Source organism: Zingiber officinale, chromosome 3B, assembly GCF_018446385.1.
Source record: "Zingiber officinale cultivar Zhangliang chromosome 3B, Zo_v1.1, whole genome shotgun sequence".
NCBI lineage: Eukaryota > Viridiplantae > Streptophyta > Magnoliopsida > Zingiberales > Zingiberaceae > Zingiber > Zingiber officinale.
In genome coordinates, this window is record NC_055991.1 from 83,238,672 (window position 1) to 83,261,731 (window position 23,060).

At 36.9% G+C, this 23,060-nt stretch overlaps 1 long non-coding RNA gene across 1 annotated transcript in view; it reads right to left on the reverse strand.

Moving 5' to 3' along the window:
• Positions 1–19,958, reverse strand: part of LOC121968404 — a 41,064-nt gene extending 21,106 nt beyond the window's left edge. Inside the window, exons 1-3 of the long non-coding RNA XR_006108128.1 lie at positions 19,856–19,958; positions 19,360–19,480; positions 19,095–19,217 (exon numbers count right to left, since the gene is read on the reverse strand). This is a non-coding gene — a long non-coding RNA (uncharacterized LOC121968404). The remainder of the gene's footprint in view (positions 1–19,094; positions 19,218–19,359; positions 19,481–19,855) is intronic.
• Between the last annotated feature and the right edge of the window lie 3,102 nt (positions 19,959–23,060).

Genomic DNA, 23,060 nt, shown 5'->3' on the forward strand with positions numbered 1-23,060 from the left:
ATATTGAATATGCTGTTTTTTGCAGGATGAATACTTTCAAGTAAACAAAATGTCAACAAAACATAATGGATATTTTGTAAACAATGGAAAATTAGAGCAAATGTAAGCTTCTACCACATAATTCGTTTTCCCTTGGTATTTGTTTGCTTTATTTGTCATATTTGAAACAACTGTTTTGTTTTATGTTCTCTAAATATATCTTTTATTTAAAGTCATCTCAGGTGTGACTGCTGTTGTCTAGAATTTCAATCAAGTATTATAGTTTTTGGCCATTGTGTTATCTGCAGCAATGAAATCCCGAAATTGCAACTTTAAGCAACATTCTTTTGTGGTTATATATATAAACTTATTTATTCTTAACTGATGCAATAACAAAACAAACCCTCAAATTACATTGAAAATTGAGACAAAATTGATGAAGCTCTGGAAAGTATCTCACACCGAGTACAAAAAATGTCACAATAATCCTAAACTAAAATATTAACATGGATATGCATAGAATGTTGGATACAATCCTAAACTGAAATATCAATGCAGGACTGAACTTGTTACACCATAATTCTATTAATACTAATACTTCTTAATAGTTATACTTAAGCATTTGAATATAATTTAGAATCTACCACTAGTTAGCTTTTCGTGAATTTCCTTGGTATGGTTGACTGCATAATATTGGCAGCTGCTTTGAACTATTCTAGTATGTCTTTAAAATGGAAATGTTTTCAAATCTGTGAACGTTGTTGCTGCAAACTCTTTTCTAATTTGTAAGCCTCTTGTCATTTTTTTTATGCTTGTCTTGAGACAATTTTTAATATTATTGCATTATCTTTTTTAAGGGAGACTGCTAATAGTGACGTTAATCCAACATGTAGTGGTTTTTTTAGCTAAGATATTATGGTCTTTCTGATTTATCTGCTCTTTCCTTGGGTGTTACCTGTGTTATCCATTTATCTCAAGAAACACAGAAAATGGTAGAATATATTCCTAAAATGGTCTCTTCTATCTGGAATTTTCTTGAAACTTGATTTATGAAGTGACAATATTATTCATTGGCTTTGTTGCCTATAGTGAAATTCAATGAATGTTTTAAGTTAGTGCTCAATTTATCTCAATGAATGTCTTGGCAGATAAGCTGAGTTAAGCATTAAGAAATCAACTAGTTTTGGTGTAACATAATGTTGGGTAAGTAAGACTTATAATATCAATTTTAATTTATTGTTTTGAGAAATATGCATGCAATAATTATGTGATTTGTGTATAGTTATCATTGGATTATCACAGACATTAATCCATATAAGGAGACAGTTTATTTGTTGGATTGGCTTAGTCATCGCATTCGTGACGAGGACTGGAAATACGTAGTGGAAATGTGAGTACATATTTTAATTTTATTAAGCATTTTTTTAATTAGTAAAACTCTCATATGTCCATTCTTATTGTTGTATAAAGGAGCATAAGATTGTTTAATTCAAACAAGGAAAAAAAAAGGGGAAAAACATGTTACATAGGAAGTAATAAAGGTATGCATGCCTACTTATGATTAAATTATAAACAATTAAACATGTATGTAAGACATTTACAATTTGTTTTTAACATAGGGTCCTCGCCAACCAGATTCGAAACAGTGTGATTTTTATGTGATGAGATATATGAGAGATATTATTCAAGAAGTGGAAACTATCGAGAGAGATTCACTTCGATCAATAGTAATATTTGACATTCAATTCTCAATCTTCTCAAATATTTGTGTTTATCATTTTGCACTTATCATCTTTTGATTGTTTTTTACTAATCTAATCTATGTCTTTGTTCACAGTTCATCAAAACGCAGTACTCTAAAGAAGAAATTGATGAAGTGCATTCCGAGTGGGCAGAATGCATACAAGACTATATTTATGACTAGGTATGTAAAGTCATACAATGACTTGATCTATTCGGAAAGTATTTGCATATAATGCAAATTACATAATCTGATCCTAACAGATATGCCCCTGGAAACATCATGATTATTAAAACTTTAGTGTATAGGGCATCCAGGTAGAACATCTCTATTTTATTATTATTCTTATTCTGGAATGCATGAAGTGATTTCCAACATCTTAAGATTTTGAGATGTTCAAACATATATATCATTTGCGGGTAAACACATTTCTGTAGGACTAACACACTTGTCAGATTATCAGTTAATTAAGTTTGTAGTGATTGTAAGTTTAGGTGGTAGTGATTATCAGTTTAGAAAATCATATTCTAGATTGCATAAAGTGATTAACAATTTAGATGGTTTAATGGATTAATTTTTTCTTGCTTTTTTATAGAAATAATGTTGAAACTAGTTTCGTATACTGCTTTGTGGTTTTTATGCAAACTGCACATCCTCAAGCTTTGAGATCTTACTAGAGTGTTGCTGCTGTAATGTTGAGACATAAGGTACATGACTTCCTCTATGATTCCTTCTTTCTGTTGTTGTTGTTAGCTATTCTAGCTGCTTTCACATAATACATGGTTTAAGATATAATGTCAAGTTTATATATTCATCAACTTTTTTCGTGCTCACTTGCTTGACTAGTCATGAAAATGTGAAGCAGCAACATTTCTCGTGCTTATTTGACTATTCTTTTACTTCAACATTTCAGAAGGTCCAGATTTATGTACTTCACAATTTGGTTTCTACTGTGCAAAAGATGCAAAGCTGCAAGAAGTTTATAATTTGGTTTTCTACTTTTGGGGCTTGTTTGTTTCAATTATCACTTTAGTTTGTAGTGGTTTATTAGATTATCCGTTTCAATTATCAGTTTGCAATGTTTATCAGTTTATACATGCATGTTTCTACTTTTTCTATGACTTTAACTATATTTTATTTTTAGAAAAGGGAGAAAGTTGGGTTTGCAAGCTAAGTCTATGAAATTCTGTATGCAGAAAAAGGACCAGTACATGAAGATTGTTGCACAATCCTGACTTGATCTATTCAAAAAAGGACAAGTTAATTTTCATGGTTGTGGTCTGATAAACTTAATTTTGTGGTCTCATCTTTTATGGTTGTCATGATTGGATACTACTTGTGGTCATGTTTGGATAGCTTGTAGTAATTGTAGAAGTTTATAAACTTAACTTAAGTGAATGTACATATAGGTTGTACCAGTTTTTGGTTGAGACAAGAGATGTATTAAAGACAACTGAATGTATATATGTTGAAAATGGTTTTTGTGAATGTATATATGTTGTACCAGTTTGTGTGAAAAAAAAATTGTTTTATCTATTCGCGATGCATTTTCTAATCAATATAGACAACGATTTTTTAACCGTTGTGAAAAGTATGCAAAGACAATGGTTTTAAACTAAATTTTGAAGAAAGACAACAGTGTATTTGTTGTCAAAAGCATATCTGCAATCAAAATTATTACAAAATTGGCAATTACAATGATTTTATACTGTTGCAGAACTGTTGTCTTTGGTATTAAAAGACAACACTTTAAATCCGTTGCATGACTGTTGTCTAATGTGGTCAAAGACAACGGTTTTAAACCGTTGTCTTTTACCGCACATTTAACAACACTGCCAATTACAACGGTTTTAAAGGGCCTACGACAACGATTTTTAACCGTTGCCTTTTAATGTTTTTGTTGTAGTGGCTTGATCATTTTTAGCGAGATGAGCCTGAGCTCTAGTTAGATCTTCCTTCATAAGATCGATGGCGCGCTTTAGTTGCCCAATGGTCTCGTCTTTGATCTGTCCTTCCTCTTTCAGGAGAGTCACCTCGTCCTCGTGTTTCAACTTTAAATAGATAATATAGTGAACTTGGCTCTGGAAGTCTGATTGAGCTTTCAGCTTGAGGGCAACTTCGGCCCGGGTTCTGGATTGGGTGGCCAGCCAGAGGCTTTCCATTTCATGAATAAGGGACAATTGAAGATCTCTGCTCGCAGTCATCTCCAACAAGGCTTTTTCTTTTTGAGCCAGCAACTCTGTTAGATGGGAAATTTGCTGAAGCAAGGCTTCCTCTTTCTGAGCCAATAACTCCCTCAGATGAGTAATTTGTTGAAGCAAAGAAGCAAGTTCAATAGGTTCAGTTGTAGGTTCCATGGAGACGAAATACTTTATTAACAAGAGGAAAACTCGAGGCATCAGATGCTCGGACCTTTTATAAGGAAGAAGAAGGTGAAGGGATTTCCTCGAAATTTGAGTTGATGCTTGGAGAACCGTGTGACATTTATGGGAAAAGAGTACGCTCGGAAGTTGAGGAGTCAGCAGACGCAGGGAAGGAGCCCGTTTATCTCCTAGGATAGCGAGAAATTCTATAGAAGACAGATGGAAGATAGGTCGGCAGAGGATGCGAGACCCAGATCAGGTAACAAAGGGAATGGGGTCTAATCAGTCGGACTAGAGCCTCCTTCGACTAGATTTGAGGGGGAGGCTTGTGATACGGTGCATAATTGTGGGGTCAATAAGATGATGTGGTTAGGAGTCAAGACCACAAGATGGTCAGAAGTCCAGCCTTCGTGGTTGGTCAGAAGTCCGACTTACGTGGCTGGTCAGAAGTCCAGCTTACGTAGAGGTCAGAAATCAAGCTTACGTGGAGGTCAGAAGTCCAGCCTTCGTGGCTGGTCAGAAGTCCAGCTTACGTGGCTGGTCAGAAGTCCAGCTTACGTGGAGGTCAGAAGTCAAGTTTGCGTGGCCAGGGTCAAAGTCTCAGCTGACAGGGCGGTCAAAGGATGGGATTATAAGTCGAACAAGAGCCAGCCCTGATAGCGATCAAGGACCGGACCCACAGGCCAGGTACAGCTAAGGATTGAGCCCACAAGCCAGGTAAAGGTAAAGGAAAGAAGGCCCTTGGCGTAAGAACAGACCTGGCGTACAGGTCAGGACGTATAAATCATGGATAATAGTAGACAGAGGTAGGTGGGGAAACATACCTGTTATACAGGTCGGAATGTACAAACCATGGATAACAGTAAAGAATGCAGGTTAGGAAACAGACCTGGCGTACAGGTCGAAACGTACAGGTCGTGGATAACAACGGACAGAAGTAGGTCGGGATACAGATCGGGCGTACAGGTCAGAACATACAGGCCATGGATAACAACATAGGCAGGTCAGGACACAGACTTGACGTACAAATCGGAACGTACAGGCCATGGATAACAGTGGACAGAAGCAGGTCGGGATACAGACCTAGCGTACAGGTCGGGATACAGACATGACGTATAGGTCGGAACGTACAAGCCATGAATAACAGCAGAAGAAGGTCGGGATACAGACCTGGGCGTGCAGGTCGGAACGGACAAGCCATGGATAGCCACAGAGACAAGTTGGGACACAGACCTGGGCATGCAGGTCAGAACATACAGGCCATGGAGAATAGCGGACAGAAGCAGGTCGAGAGACAGATCTGGGCGTGCCAGTCGGAACGGGCAAACCATGGATAATAGCGGACAGAAGCAGGTCGGGATACAGGCATGGCGTATAGGTCGGGACGTACGAACCATGGATAATAGCATATAGAAGCAAGTCGGAGTATATACCGCGGAATGCAGACCGGGCGCTCAAGCACTACAGGACAAACAAGCCAGAGAATCATAACTGTTTGTCAGAGAATAATCAGTGTGTCAGGGAATATGCTAACAGTCGGAGCTCATTACTCCTTTGGTTATGTCGCCAACCTATGAAGAGGTGCCGCGAGTCATTCACCGCCAGACAAAGTCTAACAGCCGATATTCCCTGACATCCGTCAAACTCAGAAACTTCTGTTGCAGTATAAAAAGGGATGTTTTGTCCCTTATGCAGGTACGCTCACTTGTCATTTCTTACTCGTCTTTACTTTTCGTCCTTTCTCTGTGCTTTCTGGAGAAAAAGTACCTGACTTGAGCGTCGGAGGGCCTGACTCGGGGACTTTTTCCCTGGTTTATGGTCTCTAACGACTCGTGGATTTGTCTGAGTGTGCGCAGAGCCGCAGTATCATCGTCCTGGTCATCTTCCTTTGTCAGCCGCCCGTGCGAACCTTTCCGGCCAGGTAGATCCGACGACTCGGCAACTTTCCGTCAACTTCCAGTATATCAAGGCCCACCTTCATCTGACTCAGCTTCCGGACGGGATCAATCACATATTTAACAACTATCGAATTTCCCTTTCTTCAAAATGATGACTTGCAAACATGCAGCAGCATCATATGGATGCAGGTGCATTTTGTTTACTTCTTTACCGTGTATCTGGTCACAAATCGTGCTTTGTGTTGCATTATCTTGAGAAACATATATTCATATGTCCTCATTAGGAACAGATGCCAAGTGACAATTTAGATTATACAAGAAGATGACAATAACTAAAAAGCATCTCAACGCCATTGTAGACCATATCGTAAGCCAAAACGCCAGCTGAAGGGCATAAAAATAGCAGTGGCATAAAAATAGAAACAAGCATAAAAATTCACTTTGTTTTTACTTAGTTCACACCCCAACAACTGCTAATCCAATGTAACGACCCAATTTTCCTCAATTAGAGTCCTAAAAGTAATTTAAAAATATTTAAAAATACTATAGAAATATTCTAGGGATATTTAGAAATTTTTAGAGTATTTTTATGTAATTTTTGGAGGTCGTTTGGTATTTTTACTAAACGAAGGAAGTTTCGACAAAAAAATGTCCAAGCCGAGAATTGAACCCACGACCTTTGACTCGGTCAAAACCCGACTGACCAGGTGTGCAAACGGATTTATCTGTTTAGAAAAGGTAGCGAATTTATTTAAGATAGTTAACAGAATATTGGATTATAAAAGGGATAAGTTGATGTTGGATAAATCTGTTTAGAAAAGTTAGAAAAATTTATTTAAGATAGTTAACAGAATTATTAAGTTATAAAAAGGGAGAACTTAGGGATTATTTTCCAAAACCAAAACCTCTCCTCTCCTTTTCTCTCCCGACGGCACGGCATCTCCTGTTTGGGCGAAGGAAAAAGGGGGGGATCTAGGGTTCCTCTCCGGCGGTCGGCCAAGGGAGATTTCCGGGAGATCTTCACATGGTTGTGATCCTCTCGTTAAGGGGAAACCGTGAGCATGAAGGAGGGGTTGAAACTTGCAATTCCCGTAAACCCTAGAAGTTTTCTTTCCGGTTGTAAGCCCAAGAACGCAAAGGTAAGTGCTTCTCACCCGCAGTAGGAGTAGTTTCGGACCTTTGTTCTTCTTGAATTCGAAGCATGAGGAGCGCTTAAAGTGTAGATTTTTAATTAAGCTCATAGAGCAGATTTTAATTAAGCTTATAATGCAGATTTTAATTAAGTCTATAGTGCAGATTTTAATTAAGCTTATAGTGCAGATTTTTATTTAGGCTTATAGTGCAGATTTTAATTAAGCCTATAGTTCAGATTTTAATTAAGCTTATAGTGCAGATTTTTATTTAAGCTTATAGTGCAGATTTTAATTAAGCCTATAGTGCAGATTTTTATGTAAGCTTATAATGCAGATTTTAATTAAGCTTGTAGTGCAGATTTCTTAGAGCTTAAAATGCAGATTTCTTTAGAGCAGATTTCTTAAGAGCTTATGGTGCAGATTTCTTTAAAGTTTATAGTGCAGATTTTTGGTGGAACTTGTAGTGCAGATTTTTGGTGGAACTTATAGTGCAGTTTTTAAAGAAAAAGATTATAAAGCAGTTTGGTTAAGTATTATAGTGCAGAATTTATGTTTGCATAGTATGCAGAAATAGTGTAGCATAGAATGCAGAATCTTGATTAGTATAGTATACAGAAATAGTGTAGCATAGAATGCAGAATCTTGATTAGTATAGTATGCAGAATTTTGATTAGCATAGTATGCAAAATTATTTGTTTAAGTATTCACTCTTAGTATATTCAAGTGTAAATTTCAGTTTATCTAAGCATTTCAAAGTTAGAATTTGTATGAGACATTGTTTTAGAGGTATTAACAAGTATAAGAAAGATAAAGAAAATAAAGAAAAAGGCCAAGGCCTTAAGTAGATCCCAAAGTCAAGACTTTAGGGATTTTGGCACACAAGGTGCTTATTAAAATGCCGAGGCATTATATATTAGAAGTATTAAAAGATAATAAGTATTTTACTTTTATCTATCAATGACACTGTACTGGACTCTCAGTTGTCCTTGGGTTGGGCTCCCATAGTCGTCCCTATGTTTAGATAACCTAGTATGTAGGACTCTCAGTTGTCCTTGGGCTGGACTCCCATAGTTGTCCCTAGGTTTAGATAACCTAGTAAACCTTACTAAATTCGGGACCAGCTATCTCGGGTCTAGTTAGGGATGCACGTATAGCAAGTACAGTTGTCGGGCCCAAGAAGAAAGTTGATTATTATTTTGAAGTATTATAAATATAAGTTTTTGAACAAACAAAATAAGTTTCACATAAGTATAAAAATATAAAAGAATAAGTTTAGAACAAATGAATTAAGTTTCATTTTGTTTTAAAATCAGCAAGTTTAGTTTCCTTTTATGTTAGCATGTTATTTAGATTAGCTTACTGCTCTTTGCTATTAAAAGAGCATGAGTAGTTTTACATGTTTAGCATTTCAGCATGTCTTGTTCTTTTATTAGTAGATGAGCATGAGTAGTCTTCAGTAAGTAATCAGTTAGATCATGTTATAGATATATGTACATGCATATCGAAATTTTTGTGAGTTAGACAGCCCTTACTAAGCATTTTGCTTATAGTTTGCATTTCCTCTTACTGCAGATACAAGAAAAGAAAAGTGTTAGCAAAGGAAGGCGACAAGGAGGTGCGGATGGATGTGTGATGCCAGGACTATGGAGAGACCTGGGAAGTTTTGGGTTTTCATGTTTAGTGGATAGGAATAGTTGAGTTGTACCTTATGGTTTATGTCTTTTTAGATTGTATTTTCATTCCGCATTGTTAGTTTGGTTATTTTCCCACTGTTGGAGTTTTATTCATTTGTTATTGCTAGAATAGTTTATTTTTTTTAGTTATTGTAAACATTTGAGACTGTACTTTACACTCCGTGTCATTCGGGTTTATTCTTGTTCTAGGTTGTTTGTAGGATGAGTTCAGTTTAGTAAGTAAATATTTGTGTGTTTGATACTTATTTAACTGCGTGGGTGTTTGATAAATGTTCCAGCCGCCTGTGGCTGATGTATACTAGGTTTGTATCTTGGTTTATGGTCACCGGTACAGGGGAGACTCTGTCAAAAAATTTCGGTAGGGATTCCTCGTGGTTTCGATCACACCGGTTAAGTAGAGTTAGTAGTTAAGTAACGGTCATCCTTAGGGTGTTGTAGCAGTAGTAAGAAGGGTGGTCGTTACAGTTGGTATCAGAGCAGTTCCTATTCTCCAGCATCACACATCAGCACCATCTTTGTCGTCTTCAAGTAAGAAAGTATTTAATTTTTAGTATGCTTTTCTTTATTCTTTACAGTCAAGAGAAATCCTTAGAAGTATTAGATTATATGTACAGAATAGGGAGATGTTTAGAAGTGTTTATAAAGTTAAGAATTCTGCTTAGTTTCTTTTACATAACAAGATGTGTTATGGGATGGTGGTATGATCCAGGGACCTAAGCCCGGTGAGCGCGCCAGAATCAAACAAGATATGTTCTGGGATGGTGGTATGATCTGGGGACCTAAGCCTAGTGAGCGCGCCAGAATCAAACAAGATATGTTCTGGGATGGTGGTATGATCCGGGGACCTAAGCCCGGTGAGCGCGCCATAATCAAACAAGATATGTTCTGGGATGGTGGTATGATCTGGGGACCTAAGCCCGGTGAGCGCGCCAGAATAAAGGAGAACTCCGGTCCTAAGTTCGGACCCCTACCAACCTAGCGCTAGAGTAGTTGTCTGATCAACAACTTATGTTACGGTACTACTAAGTGCAACTAGGCCACCACAGTAGTATGTTTATAAGTATGCATGCAAGTATGTTCAAGTCATGTTATGTTTATATTTACGTTTATGTTTAGGCCTATGTTATGATCATGTTATGTTTTGCCTATGGACATGCTTGTGATCGAGTCTATCATTATGTTTAGTTCATCTACCATGCTTACATTTATGCTGTCATGCTTATGTCACTGCTTATGCTTATGTTCATTGTATGTAGGTTAGGAGGTCTTAAGATACCTTTGATAGGGTTTTCCTTAGTACATTCGATGATGGACGCTAACTAATGCATGTACAAGGTAGAGAACGTACTATAGAATTATTCTAAGTTCGAGGACGAACTTTTTATAAGGTATGGGAGATTGTAACGACCTAATTTTCCTCAATTAGAGTCCTAAAAGTAATTTAAAAATATTTAAAAATACTATAGAAATATTCTAGGGATTTTTAGAAATTTTTAGAGTATTTTTATGTAATTTTTGGAGGTCGTTTGGTATTTTTACTAAATGAAGGAAGTTTCGACAAAAAAATGTCCAAGCCGAGAATTGAACCCACGACCTTTGACTCGGTCAAAACCCGGCTGACCAGGTGTGCAAACGGATTTATCTGTTTAGAAAAGGTAGCAAATTTATTTAAGATAGTTAACAGAATATTGGATTATAAAAGGAATAAGTTGATGTTGGATAAATCTGTTTAGAAAAGTTAGAAAAATTTATTTAAGATAGTTAACAGAATTATTAAGTTATAAAAAGGGAGAATTTAGGGATTATTTTCCAAAACCAAAACCTCTCCTCTCCTTTTCTCTCCCGACGGCACGGCATCTCCTGTTTGGGCGAAGGAAAAAGGGGGGGATTTAGGGTTCCTCTCCGGCGACCGGCCAAGGGAGATTTCCGGGAGATCTTCACATGGTTGTGATCCTCTCGTCAAGGGGAAACCGTGAGCACGAAGGAGGGGTCGAAGCTTGCAATTCCCGCAAACCCTAGAAGTTTTCTTTCTGGTTGTAAGCCCAAGAACGCAAAGGTAAGTGCTTCTCACCCGCAGTAGGAGTAGTTTCGGACCTTTGTTCTTCTTGAATTCGAAGCATGAGGAGCACTTAAAGTGTAGATTTTTAATTAAGCTCATAGAGCAGATTTTAATTAAGCTTATAATGCAGATTTTAATTAAGTCTATAGTGCAGATTTTAATTAAGCTTATAGTGCAGATTTTAATTAAGTCTATAGTTCAGATTTTAATTAAGCTTATAGTGCAGATTTTTATTTAAGCTTATAGTGCAGATTTTAATTAAGCCTATAGTGCAGATTTTAATTAAGCTTATAAGTGCAGATTTTTATGTAAGCTTATAATGCAGATTTTAATTAAGCTTGTAGTGCAGATTTCTTAGAGCTTAAAATGCAGATTTCTTTAGAGCAGATTTCTTAAGAGCTTATGGTGCAGATTTCTTTAAAGTTTATAGTGCAGATTTTTGGTGGAACTTGTAGTGCAGATTTTTGGTGGAACTTATAGTGCAGTTTTTAAATAAAAAGATTATAATACAGTTTGGTTAAGTATTACAGTGTAGAATTTATGTTTGCATAGTATGCAGAAATAGTGTAGCATAGAATGCAGAATCTTGATTAGTATAGTATACAGAAATAGTGTAGCATAGAATGCAGAATCTTGATTAGTATAGTATGCAGAATTTTGATTAGCATAGTATGCAAAATTATTTGTTTAAGTATTCACTCTTAGTATATTCAAGTGTAAATTTCAGTTTATCTAAGCATTTCAAAGTTAGAATTTGTATGAGACATTGTTTTAGAGTTATTAACAAGTATAAGAAAGATAAAGAAAATAGAGAAAAAGGCCAAGGCCTTAAGTAGATCCCAAAGTCAAGACTTTAGGGATTTTGGCACACAAGGTGCTTATTAAAATGCCGAGGCATTATATATTAGAAGTATTAAAAGATAACAAGTATTTTACTTTTATCTATCAGTGACACTGTACTGGACTCTCAGTTGTCCTTGGGTTGGGCTCCCATAGTCGTCCCTAGGTTTAGATAACCTAGTATGCAGGACTCTCAGTTGTCCTTGATAGTCGTCCCTAGATTTAGATAACCTAGTAAACCTTACTAGATTCGGGACCAACTATCTCGGGTCTAGTTAGGGATGCGCGCATAGCAAGTACAGTTGTCGGACCCAAGAAGAAAGTTGATTATTATTTTGAAGTATTATAAATATAAGTTTTTGAACAAACAAAATAAGTTTCACATAAGTATAAAAATATAAAAGAATAAGTTTAGAACAAATGAATTAAGTTTCATTTTGTTTTAAAATCAGCAAGTTTAGTTTCCTTTTATGTTAGCATGTTATTTAGATTAGCTTACTGCTCTTTGCTATTAAAAGAGCATGAGTAGTTTTACATGTTTAGCATTTCAGCATGTCTTGTTCTTTTATTAGTAGATGAGCATGAGTAGTCTTCAGTAAGTAATCAGTTAGATCATGTTATAGATATATGTACATGCATATCGAAATTTTTGTGAGTTAGACAGCCCTTACTAAGCATTTTGCTTATAGTTTGCATTTCCTCTTACTGCAGATACAAGAAAAGAAAAGTGTTAGCAAAGGAAGGCGACAAGGAGGTGCGGATGGATGTGTGATGCCAGGACTATGGAGAGACCTGGGAAGTTTTGGGTTTTCATGTTTAGTGGATAGGAATAGTTGAGTTGTACCTTATGGTTTATGTCTTTTTAGATTGTATTTTCATTCCGCATTGTTAGTTTGGTTATTTTCCCACTGTTGGAGTTTTATTCATTTGTTATTGCTAGAATAGTTTATTTTTTTTAGTTATTGTAAACATTTGAGACTGTACTTTACACTCCGTGTCATTCGGGTTTATTCTTGTTCTAGGTTGTTTGTAGGATGAGTTCAGTTTAGTAAGTAAATATTTGTGTGTTTGATACTTATTTAACTGCGTAGGTGTTTGATAAATGTTTCAGCCGCCTGTGGCTGATGTATACTAGGTTTGTATCTTGGTTTATGGTCACCGGTACAAGGGAGACTCTGTCGAAATTTTTCGATAAGGATTCCTCGTGGTTTCGATCACACCGGTTAAGTAGAGTTAGTAGTTAAGTAACGGTCATCCTTAGGGTATAGTAGTAGTAGTAAGAAGGGTGGTCGTTACATCCAAAGCCTACAATCGTTGACTGCTTCCGATGGACAATCCACTATAAGTTGCTTCCTCAAAAGAGAAAGAGACTCATCTTTCAAAAAGAGGAACGGTATAAAGTTTACCATTCCCTTAACAATAAAGTATGAAAAGACAATATAAGAAACAAGAATACCGACAACAAATAAACTCAAAGTAGGGCGCAGTTGTCAGAGCAGTATCTTGATGTTGTAACGGTGTTGTATGAGGATCTCAAAAACCGATGTCAAAACCTCTGTTTGCAACTTGTTTTATAAGACATTCTGGGCGCCTAGACGAGCCCTGGGGCCCCGACTCGGCCTTATCCGATCTGACTGCGCTGTGAACTATCCATCTCCGGGCACATAGACTCCTTATGGGAACCTGGACTCCCTCCGGGCGCTTGAGTGGCACGATATGGACAAAGCTTTATCCGACTCCCGTCAAATTTATCCTTGTTTAGGTGCCTAGAATCATTCCGAGCGCCTAGAAGAACCCTTCCGGGCTACTAGATGTTGACATGCGCAAACCAATTAGAGTGTGTCACCTCATATGCACGTTGTGTTGGTGCAATCAACACCGATAATCAAACATATATTTTGATGTATGACAAAAGATATAAAGTTAGATATTATGTATTTAATGGGTGAGCAAAGTGTGCATGTCCCTAATCATAAAAAGTCCTAATGGGTAGGGAAAACCAGGCATTAGGCATTAGGCATTAGGCATTAGGCATCAAGAAGACCTAGTGGGTCAGGCAAACACTAGCAAGGAGTCTTAGTGGATTAAAAACATTAAACACTAGGCAGAAGGCCAAATGAGCTGATCTGGCAATGCACTTGATGAGACCAGACATTAAGGAGCTCATCTGGCAGTGCAGTTGATGGGACCAGACATTAAATAAGGAAAGTCCTGTCGGGTCGATCAAACACTAAGCAAAAGCAGAAGTCCAAATAAGTCAGAAACTAGAGAGGTCTTTCATTTCGAAAGACAGTGAGAATGTGTCCCAGTTGGGACAACCTTAGGATGTGATTCGACTCAAGAAACCAACATAGGTTTCGAAGTCGAGATTAGACGATTTTAACTGTCATATTAATGCATATATATTTATCTGGTTCTAACTTTATTTTGCATGATCATTATTATTGTACTATGCTAACTTTGTTTTGCAGAAAAATGAAATTCGACATTATCCAAAAGTTTGATCGATCAAACCAAGTGGTTGATCAATCCCCAATGATGAGATCAATTTGGATTCAAATTAAGTTGAAGACCGATAACATTATCAGTCAACCATGATCCTATTTTGGTAACTACAGATCAGATAAGAGCTAATCACACGAGGAATGAAATAACAGAGTTCATGTGATCAGTCGACCAAACACATTCGGCAAGCGAAGATCGGATCAGATCAAATCAAGCAACAGAAGGATGTTCTTGGTGTTTAGTTGACTGAATAGGTATTCGGTTGATCAATACAGGATGATTTCATAGAAGATATGATATAGGCATATTGTGAACCAGGACATGGAACCGGGCAAATTCTGGAGGTTGGTCAACCGAAAAAGGATCAATCGACCAAATAAAAAAGTTATCAAAGAAGTCTCAAGGTCCAAGACTGTAAAATCATTCTCTAATTAATATCTCTCTGTTGCTCTGTAAGTGTTAATACGCCAAAGCTCTTCAACAACCTACACTCAATTTCATTAAGTCGTTGTCAGTAATCTATTTATTTACTTGCATTTAAATTAAAGAGGTAGTAGTGCGTTGCTATTCTCTTTATCTTGTGTACAAGTTTTCCTCCTCCGAAAGTTTTCGGAGAGAACTTTAGTGGATTGCCCAATCGAAATGGTCCCAGAGATCGTGGACCTTGAGTATTAGTCGTTGAACTACGAATCAAGTAAACTGCTTGAGTCCTTCTTGCCTAGTTTTATTTTCCGCTTGCGCATCTCTGTTTTGGTTTTGTTAAAAAGAAAAGAAAGGTTTTTCAATAATCAATATTCACACCCCCCTCCCCCCATTGTGTTTTTCGATCCTACACGTTGGCCTATGTTCAGGTCATCTGGGCGCCTAGATCGAATCTGATTGTCCAGACCTCCAAGCACTTGAAACTGATTCGATCGCCCGGAGTTTACTGTTCCAACCAACTTTTGATCTCAAGTCCCCGCACAGTTAGCATAACAAGTATAGTATGAATAGTATGAGCAAGTTAGGCAGTTACAACTTGTTGGATCATTACACACATGAGAAGGGGGTGAATCACGTAGTTTTAAAAAACTTTATCTTTTTGCTTTGAAATCAAAATATGCAACGGAATTGAACACGGAAATAGAAGCAAGCAGAAAACACAAGTACGCGATCAATTTTACTTGGTTCGGAGTCTTCAACGACTCCTACTCCAAGACTCAGATCCCGCAAACCTATCAACGGGTAATCCATTAAAAATCTTTTTCCGGAACCACTGGAAAAGGGAATCGAGTACAATAATGAATCAAGGACAAGTGTAACAATCTACACTTTCGTTTATGCAGTAATTAAATATTTAAACAAAATCTCGTTACCCAACACTTGAAGATTCTCGAATCGAACTCGGTGTTGGACGGCTTCTCAGCAGTAGTCGAGCACAGCAATGTCACATCTAAGGACGAAGTCGGAGCGACTAGAAGCCCGAATGTTCGCTTATAGGAGTTGTATATGAGTTGTGTCTGGAATGCTGCTCGAAGAGGGCTTATATAGGCTATGGAAGGTGCCTTTAGCCTCCTTCGAGGAGCCTCCACAAGCAAACTTTTTCCCCTATCTTCGATGACAATAAAATCTACAACCTTCGATTTTTATCCTCTGGAAGGCGCCTTCCAGCAAGCTTAAGGCGCCTCCAACTGCTGGTTTGACGCAGTGATCTTCCGGAAACTATATCTTTTGACTCAGAACTCAAAATTAAGCTCTGTCAGTTGTCACACGTGCAGAATTCGAAGGTTTACATTTGTCTCTACAACAGAGTTAGAAAAATATATGCATGACTAGTTTATATAGATTTATGAGTTAAATCTTGTCTCACCGAGACCAGGATCTAGTCATGGTCTCAATTTAGATTTTCAAAAAGAACCTAAATTGGACCAACGTCTACTGTCCCCTTAAACAGGACATATCCTCACTGAGTCACTCTCCTCAGTAACTTACCTCCACTTACCAAATGTCAAGTTACCTCTTTGACGTCTAATATGACCCACCAGGTCGTCCTGCCGGAATTACACATCCGGATTTCGCCAATCGGGAATCATACATCCCGACCTATCGGAATTACACATTCGGACTTCAACCTATCGGGAATTAAACATCCCAACCTCCTGCCAGAATCCCACATCTGGACTTCACCAATCAGGGATTGCACATTTCGACTGCCTGATATCTACTCCTCTTGACCCGTCAAGTTAGTCAACCCTGTGCACTCGGTAACAAGGTTAGATCAACAACACATCTAACTTTAATTCACTTTTCATTTATGAAAACTCAAGTTTGATCATTGGTGCCAACTGTACCAACACAATTGTCCCGATCTCAACTCAAGATTTCCAATTAAACCCCAGTTCGGACCGATACTTATTGTTCCCTTAAAGGGAGCTTGTCCTTGTTCTACTTTTCAGAAGAACCACTCCACTCAGGAGAGTTTATCGGTTGTTAAACATCTGGTCCTCCAGACCTATTTGGACTTTTTCTTAGCATCGATCCTCCGACATCAAGGCTTCCTTTAATATTTGATCCTCGCTAACCCATCGACTTGTTAGATGTCCGCTCCATTGGCCCATCTAGACTTTCTGCCTGGTGTCCTCGATCTACCAAGTTTTCCACCTTTGCTTAGTATCCGATCCAATTGACCTATTAGGACTTTTAGCCAATGTTGCAGAAAGCGCTAGGCGCCAATCGAGCGCTCGACTGGCACCTAGCGTCTAGAGCGCCTAAGCAACACCTAAGCGCCACCTAGGTGTTTAGGAAATGAACATCAAATTGGCACAGTTGCAAGTAGTAGAAAACAGTAAATACCAAAATGAATATCAAGTAAACACCAAAATGAATGAATTGGCTGAACAGACTAAACAGACAAAATATCTTGATTTTAAAAAAATCACCTGGACCGAACAGACCAGTCGCTTAGACCGAACAGACCGACCACCTATTTGGAGCCTAGGACCGCACACAAACAGTACCGCCTACTTTGTCCAAATAGATGGTTTTCGGTTCGGCTAGGGGTCGCCTAGGCCGAAATCTGCAACATTGCTTTCAGCTGCCTAGTATCCGGTGAACTTGACCTATTAGGACTTTCCTTTAAGCTACTTACACACTTGATCAATCCAGTTAGATCAGGACAAAACTTAACTTTGGATCTTTGTCATTATCAAAATCAGGGATTATCTGGTGCTCCCTGCACCAACACAATTGACTCAGAGCTATAAAAAGGCAGCTCGTGCACGAAACTCCCGTCAATACAGGGTATTGGGAAAGGGTCGAACACATTGAATCTATTGTACGCAGTCTTATCCTACATTGTAAGAGGTTGTTTTTGCAACTCATGACCATAAGGTCACACGACAACAACTTTACTATTGTGATAAGGCTCCCCTTCTTGACTCAAAGCTATATAACCAAAAAAAATGGTACTCTAAGCTCCATTATAGCATGATTCTTTAGTCACTATTTGAATTATTAATAGAAACTCATTCAGAAATATGCTTTCGCAAGCTTTGTATCCAATGATGAACTATAGAATAAGTCATGCAACTCTAGATGAAATTGTTTGCCGACTCTTTGCTTCTCCCAAGTGGAAAAAAAAATGTAAATCATAAATTTGTTTTTTCTCTAGCAATAGTGATTTGGTGAACACCAATTATACCATCTTCCATACAGCACATTGTGTGTTTGAATTACTTTGTTAGTGAGTATGGCATATGCATATATAACATACCTTTCATCTAAATATGAACAATTCTATATCCAACAAATTATCAAAACTATGACAAAAAACATATTGTACTCACGCCCATCTAGTTCATCTAGTCATTGCAGATGAACAAAAGGCCAAGACTATGAGGAATGGACCAAGGTTTAAAATTTCGACCCGTGCCGAGGTTTCAGTCCGAGACCGGAACGATACGGTTTCGGTATCGTATCGTGCCGTGCCGATACAGTTTCGGTAATTTTATTTAAACATTAAATCAGTAAAAAGTATAAAATAATTAAAATATATATATATAAGAATATAAATTTGATTTAATAGAATTTTTATAAAAAATTTAATTTTTTTTTAGAATTTTAAAGAATTTTTAAAAATTTTAACATAGTAAAAATAATTTCAGAATATTATTTAATAAAATTGATTTTTTAAAAATTTTAAATATATTTTTTATATTTTATTGGGATAATTTAATTAGGATTTAAAAAAATCCCTTTAAAATATCACAATTAAATGAGAATTGTTTAATTTATTTAAATTATAATTTTGCACAGTGCTTCCCTGCCCCGCGACCCAGCGCCCACGCCCGCGCCCGCGCCTTGCTCGCGACGCCACCGACGCCCCGTGGACGCCTCCGACGGCGTTGGAGGCATCCGGCGACACCTCCGGCGGCACTGGAAGAGTCCGGCGACGCTTCCGGCAGCGCCAGAAGCGTCCGTGACATTTTCGGCGTCGCTAGCAACATCGCGTTGCGACTCCTCCGACGCCCGCGACGTGCTTCAGGCGCTGCGAAGCTTCCGGCGACGATTTCTGGTGCGTGCGCGACTCCTTCTGGCGCGTGAGCGCCAGAAGCGTCCGTGACATTTTCGGCGTCGCTAACAACATCGCGTTGCGACTCCTCCGACGCCCGCGACGTGCTTCAGGCGCTGCGAAGCTTCCGGCGACGATTTCTGGTGCGTGCGCGACTCCTTCTGGCGCGTGACGCACGACGCGACGAAATTGTCGCTCGTTCGGTGCCGGTTTCGGTGCGCGGGCGGAACGGTAAGTTTCACCCGTTCCGCCCGACACGAAACGAAATTTTATTCATTGGAATGGACACTCGATGACCTGTAACCAAATAACACCTCAACAATATGCACTTACATCCATTAGCTCCAGACTAAAGCGAAGGTCAGGCATGTCCGATCCATAATGTTTCATTGCTTCAGCATAGGTAAGTCTAGGGAAAGGATTTGGAAGTTGAACTCCTGCTATCTCTTGAAATATCTGACATGATAATGACTGTATCCATCAAATTCACAGAAATGACGACTTATAATAGTCCAAATAAATGTAATAACATTAAGTGTCAAACAAATTGAAGTTCTTAAGTAAAAGAGATGACAAGAAGAAAAAGAATAACACAGACAAGCCAGATTTAGTTCTCATTAAGTTTCAGCATGTCCTCCAAAGGTGTAAAGGCCAATTCCATATCAAGTTGTGTAAACTCAGGTTGCCTATCTGCTCTCAAATCTTCATCTCGAAAGCACCTTAAACAAGTGTTAGCCAAAAAAAATGATAAGAAACATGAAAACCATTTTTTTAGTGATTCAAGTTGGCTATTGTGGTGCTTGATAAAAAAAAATAATTGTTGATGGATACTCTATACTCAATAAAATAAGCTCCTTTAGTAAACAGGGTTGTACTCTGCTACGAGATTAATAACATAATAAAGCCATTTTATAATCCAAAAGTATAACTAAAAACATACTTTTAGTTTTACATTTCTAGGAACTCTAATAGGCAAGAAATATGACAAGGCCACATAATAGCTGCAACAAGACAACCTCAATAAGTAAATTCAGGAGAATAAAAAAAATCTGCGGAACAGAGAGAAGAAATTATACTAGTTTCTTGGAAGTTACCTGGCAATCTGATAATATTTCTCAAAACCAGATACCATTAGCATTCGCTTGAACAACTGTGGACTCTGAGGTAAGGCATAAAATGTTCCTGGCTTCATAAATTAAAACAGAAGAAAATAAGAAACTACATTTTAAGTGGAAGAAGAGTGAATATTTCAATGTTATTGTAAATGGTAAAAATATCTCCTCAAACCATAACAAATGATATTATGATGTGCATCCAGTTGCCTCAGATACAAGAATTATTGAGTGTCCTAAAGTCCAAGAATCATATACAAGATCTACAATTTAGTTGTAGGTGACTTTGGATAAAGAAGTTACAGACAAGAGTCCTCAATTCTACATACTACACGATTGATAATAAAATAAAGACACCTTGTACATTGATATACATGTCAAGATTTAGTCGTAGTCAACTTTGATTAAAGAAGTTACGAATTTACATATGATTCACAAACTCTATGCAATGCACAACGGCCTAAATAAATAACAGCTATATGTTGACTATAAATTCAAAAATGTAATGGTGCAAACTTATTTCTTGCAATTGAATATATAATAGGAGTAACAAAATAACCGCAAATAACCCGCTTTTTCTAAGTTGTTTCATAATCCATAGCGAAACTCAGCCAAAAGCCTGATAGCTGAACATATTTCAATTTTCCAAGTCAAGTTGTAATTGATGTGCTATATTATTCACCTCCACACTAGCCAAATTGCCACAGAAAACATGTGAAACTGCTAATCTTGTTTCAGCCATCTATTCATATGTTCTGAAGCAAAATAGATCACTCTATGACAACAAACGCCATAGGAAATCATCATCCTTTATCATCAAAGTTCTTGAGCTTTATTTAACAAGAAGTTCACAGAGTAATATGAAGGATATCATTTTTTTCACAATTTGTTTCCCGATCCAAAAACACTTGTGTTTGTCATGCAAAATATTCACTTTTTGCAGTTATAGACTATTAAAAAAACAATTCTAGATCAATGACAACAACATGAAATATCGGTAATAGATTACATGCACTAGCATACAAATGAAAACAAAAAGTTCATATAAAAAGCTCTATTTACCTGAATATGTGATGGCACAAGATAATCACATGCACAAGATAATCACGTGCACCTGGACCGAGATAATATTGGAGTCTCAATCTACCTTATGACCCAAAATAAAACAATTATCAAGCGGGGACCCATTTTGGAGGGAACAAAAAAAACATTAGTTGCCTATCGGTTATGCAACTAAGAAATGAAGAGCAGATTTGTTAAATGACAACATAAAGAAGGATTCAGGTCTTTAGTCATGTCTAATAAAACACTAGTTAAACAATCCTTACATTAATTTGCTTAAATTTGGGTTTTGTGATGCACGGCAAAAAGCTAGCATCAAGGATGGTTAATTAATGCCTTTAACTAAATGAAATGTCCATCAGGTGCATTAATTAGGATTTCATGGTGCATCTGTCTTCCTAAACATATTATATAGTGATATCAACTTAAATATCATAGTTTTGGTTCATTAAAGTATTGTTTTGTTTTCCAAGTCTATCCAAACAATATATGCAAGACAAAAATAAAGAAGTTCAGTTTTTACAGCAGGATAGAATTTCCATAATATACAAGGGCTCAAAGAAAAATATACTTGATTTTAGAATGTGATACCTCCACAAAATCATGTTCATCCTCCAAAAATCTCCAGATGAGCTTCACAACTTTATGCCTCAATCTCAAATTGAATTTCATGTGTGCACGGCGTAGATCAAGGAACTGATATCTGAAATCAATTCACAATTTTATAACAGAATATTTGAGTTAGATAATCTAATAACAATTTTCACAAAGGAATAAGCAGCTTGTCTCTCAGCTCTACTTAAACATCAACGATCATTCCAAATATAAAGATTTCATGTTTAAATGATCAAGAGATTAAAAAAAAACAAAGGTATATGACATGTAAAGGAGGGTTACATCAGAAGTCTTTGATATTGATTCCTCGGCCGATTTGTTAGTTACAAAGTGGACTGAACTTTTATTTATAATCAATATCAAACAAAGAAGCTACTATAATTGTTATAGCATTTACAATTTCATAATAGTTACAAGATTATGATTGCTATAGTTGCTAGAATAGCTTAAATGATAAGGACAGTTTGAGAAGGTAAAATCACTACAAAAAATAAGGTATTCTGGGACAAAATTTGGGACGAATTTAAAAAAAAAAATTATTGCAAAAATTTTTGGGACAAAATCAGGGATGAAAATTTTTTCATCCCAAAATGGTTGATGCCAACTTTTGGAACGAATTATGGTTTGTTGCAAATTTGGGAACGAATTTGGGGACGAAATTAGCAACGAATAAAATTTTCGTCCCCAAATTCGTTGCAAAAAAGTATACAAATTTGCAACGAAAATTATTTTTGTTGCAAACTTAGGAACGAATTTGGGGACGAATTCACATAATTTTTCCGCCAAACTTGTCTCTATTTTTGCAACAAATTTGGGGACGAATTCGATGACAAATTATTTTTTGTTGCCAAGTTTGTCCCTAATATTGCAACGAATTTGGGGACAAATTCGGTGACAAAATGTTTTTTGTTGCCATTTTTGTTCCTAATTTTGCAACGAATAATAAATTTGTTGCAAAACTGGCAACAAATTTGGCAACAAAAACTTGCCAACAATTTAAATTATCGTTGCCAAATTCGTTGATAAATTTCATAAGCATTTGATAAATTTTCGTCCCAGAATTCGTCCCAGATTCTGGGACAAAAATAATTCTATCCCAAATTACGATAGAATTGGGACAAATCATTTTCGTTACCAAATTTGTCCCTATATTAAATATTTTTTCCAGATTCAATTTATTTCTGCAATACAATCCATAAATACATAAACACCAAATTCAAATAACAAATAATATACATTCAACACATCCTAATTTAACATACAATATTAATAATTGAACTCAACTCATAATTCAACAAATATAAAGATTTCAACAAAGTTTACAAGATCCATTTTGTTCAATCTGCTAGAAAATATGATACAAAGTTCATCAACCCAATGTTTTATAAGTCCATCATCCATCCAAGAAGGTAAATATACTAAGAATACATCAAGTCATTTCGTCTGCCACAAAAGCTTTGCTCCCCATCAAATCTCCTTTGCCTACATAACAACAAATAAATAAATCAGA